This window comes from Doryrhamphus excisus, linkage group LG9 (genome assembly GCF_037039965.1).
Source record: "Doryrhamphus excisus strain RoL-2023G ecotype Guam linkage group LG9, RoL_Dexc_Guam_v1.1, whole genome shotgun sequence".
NCBI classification, from domain to species: Eukaryota; Metazoa; Chordata; class Actinopteri; order Syngnathiformes; family Syngnathidae; genus Doryrhamphus; species Doryrhamphus excisus.
In genome coordinates this window covers 11,224,403-11,247,573 of record NC_136365.1, presented here as the reverse complement: position 1 = coordinate 11,247,573, position 23,171 = coordinate 11,224,403, and the positions used below count along the sequence as shown (strand labels likewise).

The window sequence follows — 23,171 nt, the reverse complement described above, 5'->3', positions numbered from 1 at the left end:
ATGTGGGAGGAAACCGGAGTACCCGGAGAAAAGCCACGCATGCACGGGGAGACCATGCAAACTCCCCACAGAAGATGGCCGAGGGTGGAATTGAACTCAGCTTCTTGCCCCACATGGAAGCTCCTCCCTAATGCTGCATGTGAAAATCACAGCCTTCAATGAATAATATGTCACGTTCATAATGGAGGCAGTTGGCTGATGCTAATGTTAATGCTAATGATGATAAGATAACTACCTTTGTCATATGGATGGGCATATTCTACTAAGCACACACACACACACACACAGAAAGCTACCTGATGTGATAGAACATGCAGCTGGCAGGTGTGAGGTGTCAACGAGCAGCAAGGTCGTTGCCGTTTCCACACAGGTGCTGCTCAAAGTCGTTTCGGGGAACACAGGAATGTGGTGATGCACGCTCACAAAGCAAGGTCACACCGCCACCACCGCACACATACAGACACTCGCCATGTCCGTGTGCTCCACCTGAACACAGAATAAAAAAATGTTGAATCAGTATCAGCCTCCTGGATGGGTAAGAACCAGCCATAAATCCTGAGATGGATGGATCGCAGAGACATGCAGCGGGTATCCCAAGACCGCCGTCGTTTGACAGCCCGTGTCTTGAGGTGAGTCTGGGCTGCCCGCCAAGGATTGACACACATGCTCCACATCTTAGCATGACTAGATACAATAATGGATGCAAATAGGGAAAGAGAGTCAACACATCAGTACATTACAGCCATCATGTATCTACTAAGACAGGATGAAGATTAAATGAAAAGCACTAAATGAATACGAGCCACCATCCACCAGTACCAGCCTGAACTAAGAAATATTCACGTTAGCACTCAATATGGCCATCACATCTTACCTTGATGCATTCCCTCATAGTAGCAGCATTTGGTAGCAGATATGAGGTGGAAGATAAAGGCTACCAATACAGTGTAGTGGTCTATCCAGATAATGTTTATTCATGTACTATTCATCTGTACTGTACACACGGAACTTGAAACTGAAATGCAACAAAATGGCGAACATCCAAGCGTATTCCAGAGTCCAATTGTATGTTGACTGCTATAAATGTCGACATGTTGGCAGAACCAAAGCCTCTCACGCCACAGCTTGGAGTCCCGAGTTCAATTCCACCCTCGACCATGTGTGGAGTTTGGATTTTCTCCCCGTGCATGTGTGGGTTTTCTACTGTTACTCCGGTTTCTTCACACATTCCAAAAACATGCTAGGTTAATTGGCAACTCCAAATTGTCCATAGGTATGAATGTGGTTGGGAATGTTTTTTGTCTATATGTGCCCTGTGATTGGCTGGCTCGCCCGAAGAATGGTTGTTTGTCTATATGTGCCCTGTGATTGACTGGCCACCAGTCCAGGGTGTACCCCGCCTCTCGCATGAAGACAGCTGGAATAGGTTCCAGCACCCCCGCACCCCTCGTGAGGATAAGCGGTAGAAAATGAATGAATGATATTTATAGTCAATGGCGCCCCCTCATCACAAGCTAGCTCTCACAGTCCAGCCTCATTTCCAGAAGTGAGGTCATGGGGGCGGGGGACTTCTCAGATAAAGCAGAGTAAACAAAGATGGTGGACTTGCTCCAATATATTTCTCATCCAAATAGTGGTCATGCCAAAACGTGTTGCTGCTGGATGTTCATAGTGCCTCAGTCAGTGAAATATGGCTGTTTGGTTGTTCCTACATGCCAGGTGAATCCAGGCATGTCTCATATTAAAAGCGTCTTCTTCCAGAAGACTGACATTAAACAGGTACTGTATGTTTTCATGTATCCATGATGTATACTTGGAAAAAAAAGATGACTTATTCAGCGTCTGTAGCTTTTGGGGCTATCCACACCGGGTACTCCGGTTTCCTCGACCATTCCAAAAACATGCTAGGTTAATTGGTGACTCCATATTGTCCATAGGTATGAATGTGGGTGGGAATGGTTGTTTGTCTTGTTTCCCCTCAATGCGTAACCCCCCCAATGTGTGACACAGCAAGATGGCTTTTGACTTCCTGGTTGTTGCGGCATGTGGCTTTCAAGGAAGGAAGCACCCCTTCCTGCTCCAGTCTCCTCACACTGTGAGGTGTTCAGGTGCGCTTGTAATTGTGAGTCTTGGACACGCTTTTTTTCCCCATTGTTATTGACGTACCCCGTACAACAATTGGTATACCCCACCTTGGGAGTCTAGGTGGTCCAGTATCTAGTCTGCCCCAGTTTGTGTGTGTGTCTAACAATCCAAAAAGTAACGTGCTTTTCCTCGTATAAACCTCACTAATGTTCATTTCAATAGAATTGACAAGGACATAATCCCTTCACAATCCATTTTCGTTTGGGGGTTTTTCTTGGGGATTATAGCTAAGGAAGGAGTGAAGTGAAGAGCTTAAATCTTTCTGGAGGATCAATGCACGATCATCCGTGATCAATAGGCGTCATTGTGACAGATGGGCTGTCAGGTCCACCAAATTGCAAACCTTAAAATGGACTTCTGTCCTATTTTGCTAACAACGGCATGCGACTGCGTGGCGCAGGTCACCCAAAGTATTAGCGCTCGACGCATTTTGAATGCAACAAGTACACTAACAAATATTACTGTGGGTAGCAAGTGTTTGTCTTGGAATGCTGTGTTCTTCATCCGCCATGCATACCGCCCCGCGTTGTGTCCGAATGACTCCATTTGACTTTTTTGGAAAAAGGGTCGTAATAAATGTGGAGTCTTGTCAAACAGTCATCATGGAAATGAAATGCTAAGGTGCCCCCCCCGTGGGAGCGCCCTGTCACTTTAAGAAAAGGTGCCAACTTCGCCTCATTGACCTTTTTTAGTCCATTAATAATAATGAAGCATGATGGTATATTGATATAATATATTATATATATATAATATATTATATATATAATATATTATATATATCATTGGCTGAAGGCTGGGAGGTCAGACTAGAGGTTGCCCCCATCCCCCCACAGTCGAGTGCTATTCCATTCTACCACCGGGATGATGTATGCCTGATTCTTTGCTCGCTTATCTGCTGCTCATCCCGCTAATTCCTAATTGCTCATTGGTGCATCGTGAGGGTCATGTGTGGGGGGGGGGGCGCTTCACTCCGAAGCCATGGAGCCATGTGATGTACATGTTAGATGGGTGGGGGACGAGAAGGACTTCGAAGCGCTGCAGTGTCATCATCACGCGGCCCCTTTTCGTTTTTCATTGAGATGCCTCACCAGCCGCGTGTGTCCGTGCTAAAGAGGCGGTTAATGTGAGCATGTGGGCTGGCAGGACATCAGGATGCCCCATAGTGCATTTAGGCACGCAGCCAAGCTCCAATAACATTGGACGCTCTATTCGGCTGCTGGAGATCCGCCTTTGGGGGGCACACGCGTCCAAATGAGGCCTCACATCACTTCACGATGTGAGTGTTTCCCTTTAAGACCCCTAAACGTACACCAGGCCTACTTTTGGCCTGCTAAATCATCTTTGATGTCCTGTCTAAACCAGTAAATCCTAGGCAGTGGTGTCCAACCTGTGGCCCGGGGAGGCCAATTGTTTTCTTATTGGCCCGTGGCGCAAACCAAAAAGCCAAGCAAAAAGGATATTCTACAAAAAAACCAGTCAAATATCCTCTATGCGACACAGACACCCCTTTTTGCAAGGGTATTCTACAAAATCACCAGTCAAAGATCTTCTATATAATAACAACACTCCTTTTTGCAAGGATATTCGACAAAAACACTAGTCAAAGATCCTCTTTATAAAAAAAAACATTCCTTTTTGCGAGGATATTCGACAAAAACACTAGTCAAAGATCCTCTATATTACACAAACACACCATTTTGCAAGAGTATTCTACAAAAACACCAGTCAAAGATCCTTTATATGACACAAACACTCAATTTTGCGAGGGTATTCTACAAAAACACCAGTCAAAGATCCTTTATTCCCTACAGTACTGCTCTGCTGTTTTTACACACCTACTATCTGAAAGGAGCGCTGTGCTCTTTCTAAGGACAGTATAGAAACATGGCAGTCAAAGATCCTCTATATGGTCCTGCTCTACAGGGTTCATTTTTTAGCCATGTCAATAACCATGTCGGATTACCAGGATGTCAAAGATCTTCTATATGACACAAACAATCCTTTTTGCGGGGGTATTCTACAAAAACACCAGTCAAAGATCCTCTATATGACACAAACACCACTTTTTGCAAGGGTATTCTACAAAAACACCACTCAAAGATCATTTATACTGTATGACACAAACACTGCTTTTTGCAAGGGTATTCTACAAAAACACCAGTCAAAGATCCTCTATCCCCTACAGTACTGCTCTGCTGTTTTTATGCACCTACTATCTGAAAGGAGCGCAGTGCTCTTTCCAAGGACAGTGTAGAAATATGGCAGTCAAAGATCCTCTATATGGTGGTCCTGCTCTACAGGATTCATTTTTTAGCCATGTCAATAACCATGTCGGATTACCAGGATGCTAACTGCTGCAAGATTAGCATCAATGGTTGAGTCCATACATTTCCAGAGGCGCTACAAGCGCTAACTCCTCCCAAATTGGAGCCACATGTACGAGATAGATCGACGTTGCGTTAGGCGAAGATTTGCCTTTTCATCGTGGCGTGTCGGAGCGTGGCGGCCAAGGTTGGCTTTTGCAGTTGAGCATGAAATTGCCATCGGTGTGTTTTTTTGGTTGCTTCCGGGCCGTGTTGACAACACACTGTGTGACCCACACTGACTCCCCCCTCCCATCCATCCATCCATCCATTTTCTATGCCGCTTATTCTCAAGTGTCCCCCCCGCCGACAGACGTCAATAAATGTCACAACTCCAGTCGGGATGCTCCAATGTCAGTACGGAAGACAAGAAATTATTGTGATGGGGGGGCATCCTGATATTCTTGTCCTGCAGAAAATAAATGAAGAAAGACGTCTCATTCCTGTGAATGTGTGCAGGATCTCTCCTCTGTATGCACCGGAACAGCTGGATGAGGGGAGAGGAAGAGGAAGAGGAAGAGGAAGAGGAGAGAGAGAAGCTGAATTCCAGTGAATTAATCACCGTCTGTTCCACTGAACGAGCAGGAGAGAGAGAGCGAGAGAGGAGGGTGAGCCTGACGCAGTGTGATCGCCACAGACTGAGAGGAGGAGGCGGAGGAGAGAGACAGAAGGAGAGGACGCCACGCTTCACATCACTCCGGGCGCCCTTCCGCATCCCGAAAGGCTCCCGACGCCGTGCAGCCTTTCTTACGGTGACCGTGGCGCAGTGGCGCCGGGGAGGTGCCGGGTCCGCAGGCGCAGTAGACGCCGACCCATCAACGGCAACGACGACTCCCGCGCGGGGCGACGGAGAGCCCTTGGACCGCCGGGGGCGCGGGGAGACGCTGCCTGCCGTGCGTGGATGAAAAGCAGGTAAGTGCGCTCGTGTTGCGCAGGAAACTTTGCCCTGACATTCCTTTGCCCTGCAAAGCACCCCCTCCTTCCCCGGTGATGTGTGAAAGGGGAATCTGCCGGTCGGGCTGCAGTTTGCTTCCCACCGATTGGTGTGTGCGTGAGGGTTTAGCATGGCAAGTGCTGGCGGGCGCTTCATTAGGAACACCTGCACAAAGCAGGATGGACGCCGGCGTTGTGTCGCTAAGTAAGAGGCTGTCTCACTTCCAATGATGTTTCAGTCAATTCCTGCAACGCCATGGCATCATCTTCCGAAAGGCAGACTCCTGTAATGTAAAGTCAGTGTACAAGGACCATGGACAGCGACTTTCGTGTTTCCTATGCAGGGTCTTGATAATCCCGTGTGCTGGTCGTTTTGGTATTGGTGCTTGGTATTCTGGATCTTTCATGGAAGGCAAAGCGCTCAGGGACCTGAGACTAAATCACCCTGGTGGAAATTCCAATAAGAAAATGGGCAGAAATGTTCCTGAAGTCGGGGGGCAGAAACAGTATACGTCAGCTTATTGGCTGGCTTTCCCTACCAGGGAATTTCTAGCCATCTTCCTTGAATTATATGTTTCCTTCCATGTCAATCCTAGTACATGTAATATGGAAGCAGGAGCATTGGAGGCACACACCATAAACCTTGCAATTCCACCTGCACTCAAGTGCTGGACCATGTTGATGTCAGTATTGGAGTGTTGGATGTCAGGATGTTGCCATGTCAGTATCAGGTGCTGGATGATGTCGCAGTATTGGAATCTGTTGATATCATGGTTGATAACGAAGTGTTGGATGATGTTGCTATAGCGGTATCAGTTGATATCAGTATCAGTAATAAAGTGCTGGATGATGTCGCTGTATCAGTTGATATCAGTATCAGTAATAAAGTGCTGGATCAAGGCTGATAACGAAGTACTGGATGATGTTGCTATATCAATATATCAACTGATATCAGTTGATATCAGTAGCGGTAATAAAGTGCTCGATGATGTTGCTGTATCAATATCAGTTGATATCAGTATCGGTAATAAACTGCTGGACGATGTCGCTATATCGGTATCAGTTGATATCAGTATCGGTAATAAAGTGCCGGATGATGTCGCTATATTGGTATCAGTTGATATCATTATTTGTAATAAAGTGCTGGGTGATGTCACTATGTCAGTATCAGCTGACATCAGGGTTGATAATGAAGTGCTGGATGATGTTGCCATATCAGTATCAGTTGATATCAGTAGCGGAGATAAAGTGCTGGATGATGTCGCTGTGTCAGTATCAGTTGATATCAGTATCGGTAATAAAGTGCTGGACGATGTCGCTCTATCAGTATCAGTTGATATCAGTGTTAATAATGAGGTCCTGGATGATGTCACTCCATGAGTATCAGTTGCTGTTGTTATCCACATTGACATGTCTGCTATTGTGCTGTTAATTTGTAAATTTTGAAATATTATTATGGCTAAGTGTTGGGTAAGAAAGCCAAGATGGATGGATGGAGCGTGTGCGATGTGCTGGAGGTCACCCTCACAGACGCCAAGTGTTAGCCAATGAGCCAACGAGCCAATGAGAGAAAGAAGGCAGCTGTTAGGATGGAAACGATACTGTAGACAGCCAGATACTGTAGGTGGCTATGGTATTACAATGCAATGATTGTATTGCTGACCCGCCTGCTGCCCCTTCATGTCATCTCATCAAGTCTTAGTTACTTTGATCCTGTAAGTCGGTGCAGTGACGAGCATCTGAACTCCAGTCAAGTCCTCAGAGGGATTTTGACATTTTTATGATGAAAAGCTCCACTAAAGTAAAAAGGGGTTGTCCTTTGGGGGAGGGCAGCAGTGCTGGCATTTTCTGCTTGTTAGAGATTTGTTTATTTCAAGACTGAGTGGATTTGAGGGATAACCTGCAATGAGCAATGATCAATCAATCAATCAATCAGAAGGGTTGGACTGGACGACATCATAATCTCATCAAAACATTGTTTGGAGGAAAACCGCTAAAGCTTTTCTCTTGCATGCTTGGACGACTTTGGTGTGGAAGAACATAATAGGAGTGCTCTGCTGTTTTAAAAAATGTGTGGCAAAAACTGACTCAAAGATCCTTTACTTGACAGGAGCACTCTCCTGTGTTTTAGGAATCTGTGGCAAAAATCCCAGTCAAAGATCCTTTATATGACAGAAGCATACTGCTGTTTTGCGGGATGTACGGTACGGCTAAAGGACGAGTCAAAGATCCTTTACTGTGTATAACAGGAGTGCTTTGCTGCTCTCTCTCTGCTGCAAAACACTAGTCAAAGATCCCTTTGCTGACGGGAGCCTCCTGCTGTTTTTTATGTTGGACAAGCAATGACCTCGTGACATCAGCCATGTTGGGGGCGGAGCCTCTTTGCAGTCACCACTAGAACATAGTCGACACGTTTGTACTACATGGCTGTCCTTTTGTGTGGGTCATCTCAAGGTGTTGTGTGTGTGTGTGCACCATCATGGCCGCTGCATCCCAGCATGGTGTGTACGGGATGCAGCGTCCCACAGGGCGTGGACTACTAACAAGAGTTTTTCCACTGCCTGCCTCCATTTGTTGGCAGAGAAGACAGTGCAAAGATGGATGGAAAAAGAAGAAGTCCCACTCCCCTACCCCCTCCTTCTGGCCTCCCTTTACATATGGATACAATGTGGCACCAGTGCTTTCGGGGACGTAATGCTGATGACAAGTTGGGGTTGTCGAGAGGCCGCAGAAGAGGCGGTCTGCCTCCACGCTGTGGCACGGGAATTCCGTGGATGGGGATCTTTTAGAGGTCGCTGATTCGGCTTTCAGGCTGTGTTGGAGCTGCAGTGTCACCGTGCTGCATGTACACGCACACACACACACACACACACACACACACACACACACTCCTCTAGTCATCCAAACCAAAGGTGGCAATAACCGACTGGTCACTTTGGGTAAGACCTGAAGAAGGTCAATTCCTAAATTCCCATCTCGTGCATCTACACCCCAAAATGTTGGTTGCTAAGTCCCACCCATGACTTTGCAAGGACGCTTTGCTTGACGGCGGCCGTGTTTGTCAACCAATCCTGCTCAAATTGTACACACGCATGCTTGTTGGTTCCCAAAAAGGTGAACCATTCATGGTACTCAAGTTACAGTGGTTGTATGAGAAATTTCAAATCTGGGGCTGGGACTACAGTTTTACCATGTAGTCTGTTTGTCAGACAAATAACAGTACAGATGACACAGCACCCGTCAATACGTTGTGTTATCCTGCTGCTGTCAATCAAAAATGGAGATCGCCGTCTTTTTGCACTGGCTGTCAAGCTACAGTGTACCTAATGAAGTGTCCGTGAACGGAGTGACTTTAATGGTGTAACATGTCTTGGGTGGCGCCAGTGAGAGTCAGCCGTAATGAAAAGTGACAGTTAGGCGGAGAGGGACCGTCGCCACGTCTCGCAGGAAGAACATGAATAAAACGTGATGGCTTTCATGTCCTGCTGCTTCATTTGAAACCTTTTTTTTGCTGGTAAATTTCTCTCCATTGCTTCCCTTCACTGAGGACGCTCTGCCAGTGAGCCATGCCTCCTCGGAATTGTCGCCTGAAGGCAGCCCTGTGGGCCGGGCGCCGTCTCGGAATGCCGAGCAAAAAGCCGAGCGAGCCGGGGGAAGATTTACAGTACCTTCTCGGCCGTCCTTTTACCTCCTTTTTGGATGCCAGCGTCAGGGGCGGGGGCTCCTTTTCACCCCCATCCATCCAAGTACAGCTGTTGACACGCACTTGTTAAAAGTGGCGTTTGGGTAAAAGTTAAAACAACTAATTCATTCATCACGGGCGTGCTGGAGCCTATCCCAGCTGTTTTCAGGCGAGAGGCGGGGTACACCTTGGACTGGTGGCCAACCAATACAGGGCACATATAGACAAACAACCATTCACACTCACATTCATACCTATGGACAATTTGGAGTCACCAATTAACCTAGCATGTTTTTGGAATGTGGGAGGAAACCGGAAAAAACCCACGCATGCACGGGGAGAACATGCAAACTCCACACACAGATGAGTGTGGGATTGAACTCGGGTCTCCTAGCTGTGTGGCCTGCGCGCTCACCACTCGTCCAAAACAACAAATTCAATTATAATATTTGGAAAACAAGGTTAGGGAAGACTTGTATGATTATATAGTCCAAAATGATTATAAAGTCCAAATATCTTGGGAATAAAGTCAAAATTACGAGAAGAAAATAAGTTGGAAAAAATTGAAATTGTTAATTGAAAAAACTCCCCCAGCAACATAGAAAAAAAACATGGTTTTACAACAAGATGAAACGTTGTCATTTTATGAGAATAATACTGGAAAAGGTGCCAGTATTATGGGAATGACGGATAGTCCATTGAACTTCTGTTCATCGTTGACGTGATAGCAACTCCTTGGGGCCTAGACCTTTGCCTTGTGGTTCTTCTTAACAGAATGCGAAAACAAAGTACAAGTTCCAGAGAATGGCGTCACAGGGAACGCCAGATCTTGGAGAGAGAAGGCACACACACACACACACACACACACAAAGACATGGATTAAATAATGCAGCACATTCCCTGCAGGAGGCTCCTTAGCGTTTCAGGAAGATTGTGCTTCCACCGGAGAAATGCAATTAGGAAGTTATTCTTCCAAGTTGCGACTCTCCTGCATCGTGTACATACGTATCTATAGTAGACGCTGCATTCTACACGATATACACTCTACTACATAGTCTACTTCTCCACGCATGCCTTTTTTCCAAGGACTACATGTGCCGATACCAAACAAATGGACGATAGAAAACTCCTAAAGTTTTAGTAGTTAGACTGCATTCGGTTGGAGGGGGAAACAAAAATGATGGAAATGGCAACAAATCTATCGTTGGACCGTAGATACTGACACTGATAGCTTTTTTATATGTACTTTTGAAAAATTACATTTAAGTGTAGTAAAGGTTTTCCCAGAATTTTGTACAGTATTGCACGTATTGCCGTATTTACTGTGTTCTTCCGTGGAACCCAATACCAAAGTCTTACAAGATTTGTAAAGACTGTTTTGTCTCAGGGCTGCATGGTTTACAAGTGGTTAGCATGCAGGCCTCACAGCTACGAGACCCGAGTTCAATTCCACCATTTGCATGTTCTCCCCGTGCATGCGTGGGTTTTCTCCAGGTACTCCGGTTTCCTCCCACATTCCAAAAACATGCTAGGTTAATTGGCCACTCCAAATTATCCACAGGCATGAATGTGGGTGGGAATGGTTGTTTGTCTATATGTGCCCTGTGATTGGCTGGCCATCAGTCCAGGGTGTACCCCGCCTCTCGCCCGAAGACAGCTGGGATAGGCTCCAGCACCCCTCGCAACCTTTTTGAGGATAAGTGGTAGAAAATATTGGACATACAGTCAAACCTGGCTTTTTGTACGTCTCAGTTTTTGTATGATTCAGTTTTCATCATTTTTCCCTGCAACTAGGTGCCCAAAGTCTGGCAAGATTATTGTTTTTTGTCCGGTTTAGTTTATGAGGAAGGAATCTCGTAGTCGACATTTCCCAGAGGACACTCAGTTTTTCTCCAAAACGTGTGAATGGACGTACAGTCAAACCTGGCTTTATGAACGGGCCCAGTTCTTTTTTTTCTGCATGTAAAACTACATGGTTATTCTTTATTCATTCATTCATTTTCTACAGCTTATCCTCACGAGGGTTGCGGGGGTGCTGGAGCCTATCCCAGTTGTCTTTGGGTGAGGGGCGGGGTACACCCTGGACTGGTCGCCAGCCAATCACAGGGCACATATAGACAAACAACCATTCACACTCACATTCATACCTATGGACAATTTGGAGTCGCCAATTAACCTAGCATGTTTTTGGAATGGGGGAGGAAGCTGGAGAACCCGGAGAAAACCCACGCATGCACAGGGAGAACATGCAAACTCCGCACAAAGATGGCAGAGGGTGGGATTGAACTCGGATCTCCCAGCTGTGAGGTGTACGCGCTAACCACTCGACCGCCGTGCAGCCCTGATTATTCTTTGTGTTTGAAATTGTGTTTGGGTTTTGGGATGAAGTAAAAGCGAGGCACCGCTGTGTATTATTATTCTACTTTCATTTTAAAGGTTGTTTCAGCAAAAGCAAAGCACTTTTATGTTGTGCATTTTGAATCTAAAATGAAACCAAACGTGCTGATGCCAGATGATGGTGCCCCCCCAAACCTTCCCATTTATGTACATTGCCACTGCAGACACACAATATACAAAACCCTGACCCTGACGCACCAAGCAAGCCCACCCCTCCCCGGTACCCCCAGCGTTGGCAAAGCGGGCCTGGTTGCAAGGGATGTGTCTGTGCTTTAATAGAATTTGCAGGGAAGGGGGCGTCGGAGGATGAATGATGTATTGACTGCTATAGAAGAGCAAGGCTAATCTCATTTGGCTTTGCTGTGATGAGATTCTGGCCTGTTTTCCCTCCAAGATGATGTGACTTTGGTCCTGACATCACATCATCTGTGTGTGTGTGTGTGTGTGTGCGTTGTTTGGACTCTCAATGCCTTCCTTTTGCAATCTGAAAGTCACGTCAGAGACCATGGTTTTTTTCTGTTTTTTTGGAAGCACAACTGTTGTTGTTCTTCAAATCAAAAGCAGGTGTACAAACTTTTGAACAATGAAAGGAAGGGGGGGGCACTTTAATATTCTGCACCTTTGTGTTTGTAAAAGCTGCTAACAGCCATCCAATGTACTGGAGGTCGATAATAACTACTGACTAAATACACACCAGTACCATCTTCCATCTTCTACTCACACAACATCATGGCAAATACAAATACATTATACAAATGATAGAGGCAGAAGCATTAGTGTTTCTTTATAATACTTTTTTAAAAATAAAACTTTGCTAACAATAGGCAGTTGATTACTTAAAAAACAATCTAGAATAACAGGATATTTTATATTAAATATCATTATAGTGTCAGATCTACAATTCATTGAAAAATGTAACATTCCTGTCGAATATGACTTATTTTTATGGTCAGAGGCAATGAAATAATATTTTGTAATGTAATTTTGAAATTTTAGTCTAGACCACTTTAGTCTTTTAGTACTTAGTTAACGGCAATTTGAATGATATTTTTTCATCTACAAATAAGAAAAAAAATGTCATTTAAAAGGTAATCATCAGTTTTTGGTTTCAAAGAGCTAACTTCCTGACTAATGTGATTTTTTTTTAGTCAAAGGCAATTGAATTACATGACGCTGCCGTGAAATGCTGGCCTGTTTGGCTTCCTGTGTGTGTGTGTGTGTGTGTCAGGGTTGTCATGGTAATGCGCGTCTGGGAGAGATCCGAAGGGGTAAAGAGGAGTAAGGATCAACATGAAAACGCTGCGGTGCAACGGGGAAGTTCCCGATACCCATCTCATGCAAGCTGCTGGAACCTCCACCCGGCTTTTAGACTTTTTCCTTGGAACACTTTCTAATTCCGACACACTAAAGCGCAGAAAGTAGCAGGCCTCTATTTTATAATTGATCTATTTTTTATCATAAAATATACATGCAGTATAGTTCCCCCTGCTAATATATAGGTCATGAAAATAACACAATGACTCATGTCATACATTGCATTCATATACGGCAGCACTCACACGTTGATTGACATGCTGATGTCAACAATATTCACATATAATAAGACATATGTGACCAATGTGTCTAATTGTGACTAATCATATTAGATATTACTTAGTCATGGTAACATCCATCCATCCATTTTCTATGCCACTCATCTTCACTCATCTTGGTAGTAGTCAACACTCTGAACACGCTTGTATGCTCTCCATTGTGTCTGTACAGTACAGACCCGTGATAGATAGGATCACTGTCTCCACTTGCGGGGGGGGGCAGAAACATTTCTGTGACAGAAAATAATAATGGAGAAGCACTGAGCAAAGATGCTTGGCATCACGCCGCCGCAAAGTCATACTGTCAGCCTGGGATGGTGATGATGATGATGATGATGGTGACAACGACGGCAGGGGGCCGTGACACAACAATGCACACACACACACACACTGTGCTTCTTTTTGAACACAGCGTGCCAACAGCTGTCAGAGCTGTAGCTCTATGCTACACACACAGAGTTAAAAGCGAACCATTTTTCTTCTTTCCACCGAAAGGCGAAAGCCAAAGAAAAAGCGTCTCAGCTGCGCTTGTGCATCATCGATAGGAGAACATGGCGTCCCCTCGCCCCAGAAGCCCGGGAGAAATGCAGCGTCGGGGGAAAGCAAGATGCAGACGTTTGTCCCTCCCCCTGGGGGCCGTCTCTGCTGGGGAGACACCAAATGCTCACGCTCACTTCCTGTGCTTTTTTTTTTTTACAAGTGGAATGCTAGCTTGTCTTTAGCCACCATTTACTACACTTTCATTTACTACACTTTTCATTAGGCAAAGACGACGATGCCATCAATGGAAATGTTGGCCCAATCAATGTGGAAGGCGGGGCTAGCCGTGATGACAAAGTCCCCTCTTTTGCTAACAAATCTCAACATAAGGCTAAAACTATCAGTCCCAGACCATGACAGCACCACCATCGTGCTTGCCTGTAGACAAGGACATTTTACTGCTCACTTCAGATTGAATTCAATGAACCGCAGCTCTCCTCATGCCCGCAGCACTCATGCAACCACATCACTACCTCCATCGGGCTTGGGTGTAGGCAAGACAAGTATGCTACTCACTTGTGTTGGAATTCATATCTCCCTCAATGAACCACACATAAGAAGAGTTCTTAAGTCAGCAGCACTCATGCAACCATGACACTACCACCATCAGGCTTGGCTGTAGGAAAGACAAGTACTATGCTATTATTTTGTGTTGAAATTCATATCTACCTCAATGAACTACAGCTCTTCTTATGTCGGCAGCACTCATGCAACCACAACACTACCGCCATCAGGCTTGGCTGTAGGCAAGACAAGTATGCTACTCACTTGAGTTGGAATTCATATCTCCCTCAATGAACCACAGCTCTTCTTTTGTCAGCAGCACTCATGCAACTATGACACTACCACCACCAGGCTTGGCTGTAGGCAAGACAATTATGCTACTCACTTTTGTTGAAATTCATATCTCCCGCCACAGCTCTTCTTTTGTCAGCAGCACTCATGCAACTATGACACTACCACCATCAGGCTTGGCTGTAGGCAAGACAAGTACCATGCTATTATTTTGTGTTGAAATTCATATCTACCGCAATGAACTACAGCTCTTCTTATGTCAGCAGCACTCATGTAACCACAACACTACCGCCATCAGGCCTGGCTGCAGGCAAGACAAGTATGCTACTCACTTGTGTTGGAATTCCCTCAATGAACCACACATAAGAAGGGTTCTTATGTCAGCAGCACTCATGGAACCATGACACTACCACCATCAGGCTTGGCTGTAGGAAAGACAAGTACCATGCTATTATTTTATGTTGGAATTCTCATCTCCCTCAATTACCGCAGCTCCCTCAGTGCCGACAGCACTCATGCATCCCTAGACTGTGGCACTACCACCATCATGCATGACTGTAGACAAGGACAATTACCTTGCTACTCAGTTGTGTTCAAATTATTGTCTCCCTCAATTAACCACAGCTCTTCTTATGCCGGTAGCACTCATGCACCATAACACTTCCACCACCATGTTGGAGTGTAGGCAAGACACAATTATCTTGCTCCTCGCTTGTGTTGCCAGATCCTGAGTCAGTAACTGCTGTGTGTATTGAGTTTTAGAGCATAGTACATCTATATGGCTATCCAAGCTGGACACTGACTACTCTAAAGTACATGCAGGTTAACTTGCTATTGTACTGACCCTCGCCAAGTTACAAGGTGGTAAAATTCGACAGCAGAACCTTCTCAGCATCCTCATGCTCTTATTTCATGGCTGCACGCTTCGAACGGTCCAGTGTGCCCTTGGTGTTCCCGTGCACGACCTGAATAAGCAACAAGACAGTGTAATGTGTCACGTTGCATCTGAGGTGCTATTTAGCTGGTCTAGGCGAGAGCAGACGCGCTCATTTGTTCAACCTTGCAGCTGATAAATGCACGCTGCTGCCGTCTGCATGCGCTACACAAACCCCTGCCTGATTTCCAGAGAGACTTGCTGCTTAGCATCAGCTGGGATCCAAACACGCGCTTGCACGCACGTGCACTCGCATGCACGCAGATGTGCTGCAAAGCAGCAGGCGACAGAGAGAGAGAGAGAGAGAGAGCGAGAGAGAGCGCGAGAGAGAGAGAGACGGGAAGTGAAAAGACGCTTCTAGACCTTTTGCTGCAGATGCTCAGAGATTAGCATGACTTGTGCTACGCTAGCATCAGACATGCATCAACGTGAATTAAACGTCTGGCAGCTGTAAACACGAGGAGCATGAGGTCAACGACAGGGCGTCTTGTCAGCGCAGGTACCTACAAGCATGGATCTTCTTGGCTAGGGGTCAGCAACCCATGGCTCCAGAGCCACCTGTGGCTCTTCAGCCTTTTTGTTGTGGCTCCCTTTGCAATGCTCAAATATTTTTAACACCTGAGTGGGGAAAATGCACGTTTTTTAATGAGTTAAAAAAAAAATCCCAATTTCTGTGACTCCTTGAATGCATCCTGGCTGAATTCTGGCTGCTGATGGGATGAGCACGAGGATGAGCGAACAGGATGCTATGAAGTTCTCTCTCACACAGGTAAACATGGAGGGAAAAACTAAAGACCACTGAAGACCACATTCTAACATGTGTCCCTAGAACCTCTTTATGAACACCAAGTTCTAATGTGTCCATAGAACCTCCTTATAAAAACAATGTTCTAACATGTGTCCCTAGAACCTCCTTCTGAACATCACGTTCTAACATGTGTCCCTAGAACCTCTTTATGAAAACCACGTTCTAACATGTGTCCCTAGAACCTCTTTATGAACACCACGTTCTAACATGTGTCCCTAGAACCTCTTTATGAAAACCACGTTCTAACATGTGTCCCTAGAACCTCTTTATGAACACCACGTTCTAACATGTGTCCCTAGAACCTCCTTATAAAAACGGTGCTCTAACATGTGGTCCATAGAACCTCCTTCTGAATACCATGTTCTAACATGTGTCCCTAGAACCTCTTTATGAACACCATGTTCTAACACGTGTCCTGAGAACCACTTTATGAACACCACGTTCTAACATGTGTCCCTAGTACATTTTTATGAACCCCAGGTTCTAACATGTGTCCCTAGAACCTCTTTATGAACACCACGTTCTAACATGTGTCCCTAGAACCTCTTTATGAACACATGTTCCAACACGTGTCCCTAGAACCTCCTTCTGAATACCACGTTCAAACATGTGTCCCTAGTACCTTTTTTGAACCTTAGGTTGTAACATGTGTCCCGAGAACCACTTTATGTACACCACGCTCTAAAATCCCCCCCCGTGAATTTTGTCATATCAATGCGGCCCGCGAGTCAAAAAGTTTGCCCACCCCTGCCCTAGAACCTCTTTATGAACACCACGTTCTAATGTGTCCCTAGAACCTCCTTATAAAAATGATGTTCTAACATGTGTCTCTAGAACTTCCTTCTGAACACCACGTTCTAACATGTGTCCCTAGAGCCTCCTTCTGAACACCACGTTCTAACATGTGTCCCTAGAGCCTCCTTCTGAACACCACGTTCTAACATGTGTCCCTAGAGCCTCCTTCTGAACACCACGTTCTAACATGTGTCCCTAGAGCCTCCTTCTGAACACCACATTCTAACATGTGTCCCTAGAGCCTCCTTCTGAACACCACGTTCTACTATGTGTCCCTAGAACCTCTTTATGAACACCACGTTCTAACATGTGTCCCTAGAACCTCTTGATGAACACCACGTTCTAATGTGTCCCTAGAACCTCCTTATAAAAACGATGTTCTAACATTTCTCCCGAAAACCTCTTTATGAACACCACGTTCTAACATGTGTCTCTAGTACCTTTTTATGAACCCCAGGTTCTAACATGTGTCCCTAGAACCTCTTTATGAACCCCAGGTTCTAACATGTGTCCCTAGAACCTTTTTATGAACCCCAGGTTCTAACATGTGTCCCAAGAACATCTTTATGAACACCATGTTCTAACATGTGTCCCTAGTATCTTTTTATGAACCCCAGGTTCTAACATCTGTCCCTAGAACCTCTTTATGAACACCATGTTCTAACATGTGTCCCGAGTACCTTTTTATGAACCCCAGGTTCTAACATGTGTCCCTAGAACCTCTTTATGAACACCATGTTCTAAAATGTGTCATTTGAACCTCTTTATGAATACAACGTTCTAACGTGTCCCTAGAACCTCTTTATGATCACCACGTTCTAACATGTGTCCCTAGTACCTTTTTATGAACAACAGGTTCAACATGTGTCCCTAGAACCTCTTTATGAACACCATATTCTAACACAAAACAGTGTTCTAAGAGGAACCTGTGTCCCTATTGAACCTGCTTATGAGCATAGTGTTCTAAGAGGAACCTGCTTATGAGCCCCTGGATGTCATCAGGCAGCATCGTGACTCATGCAGCGTCTGTCTTCAATGCTAAGTCAGCGATTTAGCTCACATCTGCCCTCTCCAAAGAGACCTGGCCCCGCCCCCTGCATCATGCCCCATAGCCACCCTCCCAACATCGGGCATCTGCTGCAGTACAACTCTTCTCTCTCTCTCTCTCTCTGTCTGTCATGCACACACACATGCACACAGCCACCTTATTTAAGACCCTTCATATACTTAAGATGCAAATGCAACATAAAAGAGTGTCTTGATCAGCAAAAGGTCCTGAAGCCAATCACAGTAATGAGGTCCTCTGGGACGTCTTTGCTTCTTGGGATGGACTGTTTCCATTTTTGTGTGCCATAGTGGGTCCTCTTTGTGTACGAATGTGTGTGTTTATGCAACAGCGCTACACAATGGCGTAACGCTGACATATGGGAGTGATACTTCATTTTGGGTACATGAAGGACACCAAATGCAACGTGCTGAGTGCTTAGGTCTCCGTGTACCGTTACACCCCTCGTAAGAGCAAAGACAAAACATCTAGAGCGCCATGCAAACATGCGTCGAGGATAAAAGGAAAATGGTGATGCTGCGGCTGTGGAACTGATGAGCTGCGTCCTACAAGGGGCACCCGGGTCCGACAGAGCCGGGTGTCGCCACAGGAAGTGGCGGGAAGATGAGGGAGCGTCTCTCAAAACTCCCTTGCAAATATTTCGTATATTTAGCGCCACGTCCGTGGCAGCTGTCCTTGTGCAGACGATGATGATGGAGATGAGGACAAAGCGTGAAGTGGTGTCAGTCACCTGACGTGATAAAGGCAGCCGGAGACGGATGATGAGGCCTCCGGGGTGTTTTTTTGTGGATGCACACTTGTCACGCCTTATCGGGAGGCCCGCAGCGTCTTGGCAGTCTGATATCGCCGTCTGTCAAAGACTGTCTGGAATGCTGCGCCATCATTTTCTTTGCCATTGATCTTGGCTCAGCTCTCAAATGCTAATTTGCTGTCTGCGCCACCAGCTTACTTTTCTATCTGCAACACGTAATTGTGGCTGTACTTTAGCATCACGTGATTAGGACCACTAATTTGCTGTGGGACAAGCACCGTTGGCAGGATTAGACTTGGTGTTGAGCTGGACCAGGACCAAGGAGACCATAAAAGTGCGCTTAAAGAAATGTAAACGTTATAAACATCATCACATGAAACATCACCACAGAAAATGTCCCAACACGAAACATCCATTGCAACATGAAATCTTGCAAAATGACATGACCTAGCATAAAACGCTGCAAAGGAAACATGAAACCATAACATGAAGGAAAGGGTGAAGGAAAATACATTTCTGGGAATCACAATAGATGACATGAGCTGGAAACCTCATATTACAAATATACAACATAAGGTGGCAAGTAACATTTCAATATTGAACAAAGCATAATTTCTCAATCAGAAATCACTCCACACTCTTTATTGCTCTCTGGTTCTACCATATCTTACTTATTGTGTGGAAATATGGGCTAATAACTATAAAAGCAATCTTTACTTGCTAAATGTACTGCAAAAAAGGTCAGTAAGGATAATTCATCATGCTGCCTACAGAGAACATACTAACTCCTTATTTCTAAAATCACAAATACTTGCTGATATAGTTAATGTTCAAACAGCTAAAATAATGCATAAGGCTAAAAACAACCAATTAGCTAAAAATGTCATCCAATACTTCTCTACAAGTGAGGAGAAATATGATCTCAGGGAAGAACTAAATTTGAAACACTTATATGCTAGGACTACGTTAAAAAGCCACAGCATTTCAGTATGTGGAATCAAACTATGGAATGGATTGAGTAAGGACCTCAAACAATGCACAACGATGAGCCAATTCAAGAAACAATACAAGCAGTTGATGTTTGCTAAATACAAGGATGAAGAGTCTTGAACCAGTCATGATGTGCTATATATATCACTATATTGACAGTTACTATGGTACCCATTATGTCATTGTATGGTCATATCACCTCGTACTTCGGTACGTGACAAAAAAATGAAATAAAATTTAAAAAAATACAAAAATAAAAAAACACTTAAACTATATTAGGAAAAGCAGGAAGTGAACAGTTACTGATTGTAAAATGCGAAATGTTGCAATACGAATCAACATAACATGAAATGTCATAACACAAAACGTTGCAACCACAAAACCTCCCAATATATAACGTCATAACAAAATCTTGCTATAAAAATGCCACAAAATGAAATATTATAAGCATAAGCATAAGCGCCATAGCATTAACAGCATAACAAGAAACCCTGCGACTGCGGTAAAATGAAATGGGATAAAAGAAGGTTATACGTGTTGCATGCTAAGGGGTGCATGAAGCAGTCAGTTGGAGTGTTGTATCGTGCGTGTGTGCGTGTGTGTACGCATACTACGTGTGAGGGACATAGCATCCGTCATGCACGGCCATCGGTCCGTTCGGCCCACTCCATTCCAATGCCATTGCCACCCCCGTCTCCCCGTCTCTGATGGACGGACTTGGCGTGTGAACTGGTCAAGATGGCGTCTGGAACTCGACGAGTGGGTGATACGGCGGAGGGGTGAGAGACGGAACAGCTTCCGTGGTGAGATGAGTGTGCGCTGGCTGCTGTAGCGCTGGCTGTCAGCCTGCACACGCTCGGTTGGACTCGTGCCTGTCACGTGTCAATGACACGACTGATCCAACTTGCAAGTGAAATGCTCCTTCCCAAAAAGGAAGACACGACAAAAACAAACATTTGGATGGTTTTAGTTGGCAACAAAGGAATTTGCCCCACATAAAAAAGTTATCTCCCTCATCCTACCCCAGGGGGTGAAAAAAGATCAGAGTTGCAGCACTAATCACGGCAGTGATTTTTTAATGAGTTTGACCCTCGAATCACACCGTAGTTTGGTTGAAGCACTGTCAGTCTGTAGCCACAAGCTGGAACAAATATTGATGGGAAATGGAGAAAGAAAAGAGTATTTAGATTGTTAAAGTTAGCTTGAAAGCCCTGGCAGATGGCTCTTGTAGCAAGACCAAAGTTATTTGTATCTACGGTCACTGTGTTTGACTTATCACGGATTACTGGAGCAGTGCAGGTATTGTTTTTATCGTCATATACAGTGCTACCTTGGCATAAGAGTGGCCCAACTAACCAGTGCTTTTCACATTTTTACATCTCTCTGATGTTTACATTGAACTAACCGCTAAATTGGACTTCCAGCTGCTATTGACGGGCTGTCAATGTGATGACTGTGGCTGAAGGCCAGTGTTGTGCCTTTTAGCATGGAACTACCACAACGATGCACTTTAGCACTGAAAGTCATCAAATCTTACCGTGATGCATTCCCACGTAGTATTAGCATTGGGGAGCAAGTATGAGGTGAAAGAAAAAGGGGTAAAATACATCCATACATCTCTCTGGATATGGATAATGGTACTTTTCTGTATTTTGATGTGAGAAATGAATGTGCAAACATTGAGTTTGCAATTTGGATGAAATGTGTTATGACTAGTTAGCGCACAGACCTCACAGCTAGGAGACCGGGGTTCAATTCCATCCTCGGCCATCTCTGTGTGGAGTTTGCATGTTCTCCCCGTGCATGTGTGGGTTTTCTCCAGGTACTCCGGTTTCCTCCCACATTTCAAAAACACTCCAAATTGTCCATAGGTATGAATGTGAGTGTGAATGGTTGTTTGTCTATATGTGCCCTGTGATTGGCTGGCCACCAGTCCAGGGTGTACCCCGCCTCTTGCACGAAGACAGCTGGGATAGTCTCCAGCATACCCACAACACTAGTGATGATAAGCGGTAGAAAATGAATGAATGAATGTTTTATGACTATTGCCCTGTCTTAGGTATTTTCATTTGTACATTTCAAGAAGGAAAGATGCATTGAGGCAAATCTTTAATAATAATCCTTTCTGAATGTTCCTAAATAGGCTTTTTTACTCACAAACATTTTGAATTTAAAACCACTATCACAAACAAACTAATCTTATTTTGAGCTGACACAAATAAACAAAAACATGTTTCTGTCAGAGTGAGAGGTCTTACTAGCACACATTTTGGATTTGCTGAACGTTTGTGGGCGAGTTTAAGAGCTAATATGCTAATCATAGAAAAATAGTAATACAAAAATATGCCTGCTGACTGTGTTGTTTTAAATCATGGCCCAAAGTTCCCAAATTTATATTCTTTGACATAAAATATGAAGTAATTATCCTGTAATTATCCTTGTAGTCGAATTGTTTACCGCACAGAGATTTCCCCTACTTATTATAGATAAAAACTTGAGTGGATGCTTTTTCACCAAATAGATGCATTATTGATAAGGACAAGGAATTCATTTATGGGAAGTGCTAAAACAAGGTGTGCCTGCTGTTGTTTTACTCGATGAGCCTACTCGGGATCGACTGCACATTTGCACCGTCGTGGTTGCTCACATTGCTTTTAGTCCACTCGTCTGTGGGTGGTGAAAGCCAGGTTCAAATCATCCACTTTACTGCGGCGGCGATACGTCGGGGATGATACTGTAGCGCCCTCACTTCCTGCTGGGGCTCTCCACAGCGACATGGGGCCAAATGACTTTACATATTTAATGCATCGCCACAGGCTGGTAGCAAGGCAACAGGCTTCCTCAAGAGTACTGTGCTGCCGGGAGCGGGGGAGGGGGGGTTCACCCACATGGCAATTTAACTGAGTGACTCAAGTTGCAGTTTGACAACAGATTTCACAGACATGAGCCGTTTCTTCCCTACCTTGTCCTTCTTCGAGTGTCAGCACTGAGCTGCTGGTTTGGTTCCGTACTTACTGCAGCATAGCCTTAAAGTCAGCAACACCGATGGCGAACCTCATTGGATACTTCTGGGGGCCATGTTGGGAAACACACTAGCGAAACATTCTGAGAAAAAAACATACGGGAATAAATTCTGGAAACAATGTGGTACTGGGAACCAGACTACAAAAAGAATTTGAAAACATACTAGAATGAGGTCTGGGACCAGAAAGATACTGGGAACCAGACTAAGGATGTTAGGAGACATACTAGTAAAACATTCTGGTACCAATGTTTGGAAAGATACTGGGACCCAAACTAAGGATGTTCTGAGACATACTGGTAAAACATTCTGGGACCGATGTTTGGACAGATACTGGGAACCAGACTAAGGATGTTCT

The 23,171-nt window shown here is 44.9% G+C and overlaps 1 protein-coding gene across 1 annotated transcript in view; it reads left to right on the top strand.

Annotated features, from left to right (window-relative positions):
• The first annotated feature begins 5,133 nt into the window (after window positions 1–5,133).
• The window catches only part of LOC131142006 (protein ELFN1-like), a 73,401-nt gene continuing 55,363 nt past the window's right edge, over window positions 5,134–23,171 (top strand). The window contains exon 1 of the mRNA XM_058091637.2: window positions 5,134–5,420. The gene's annotated coding sequence lies outside the window, so the exon portion shown is untranslated. The remainder of the gene's footprint in view (window positions 5,421–23,171) is intronic.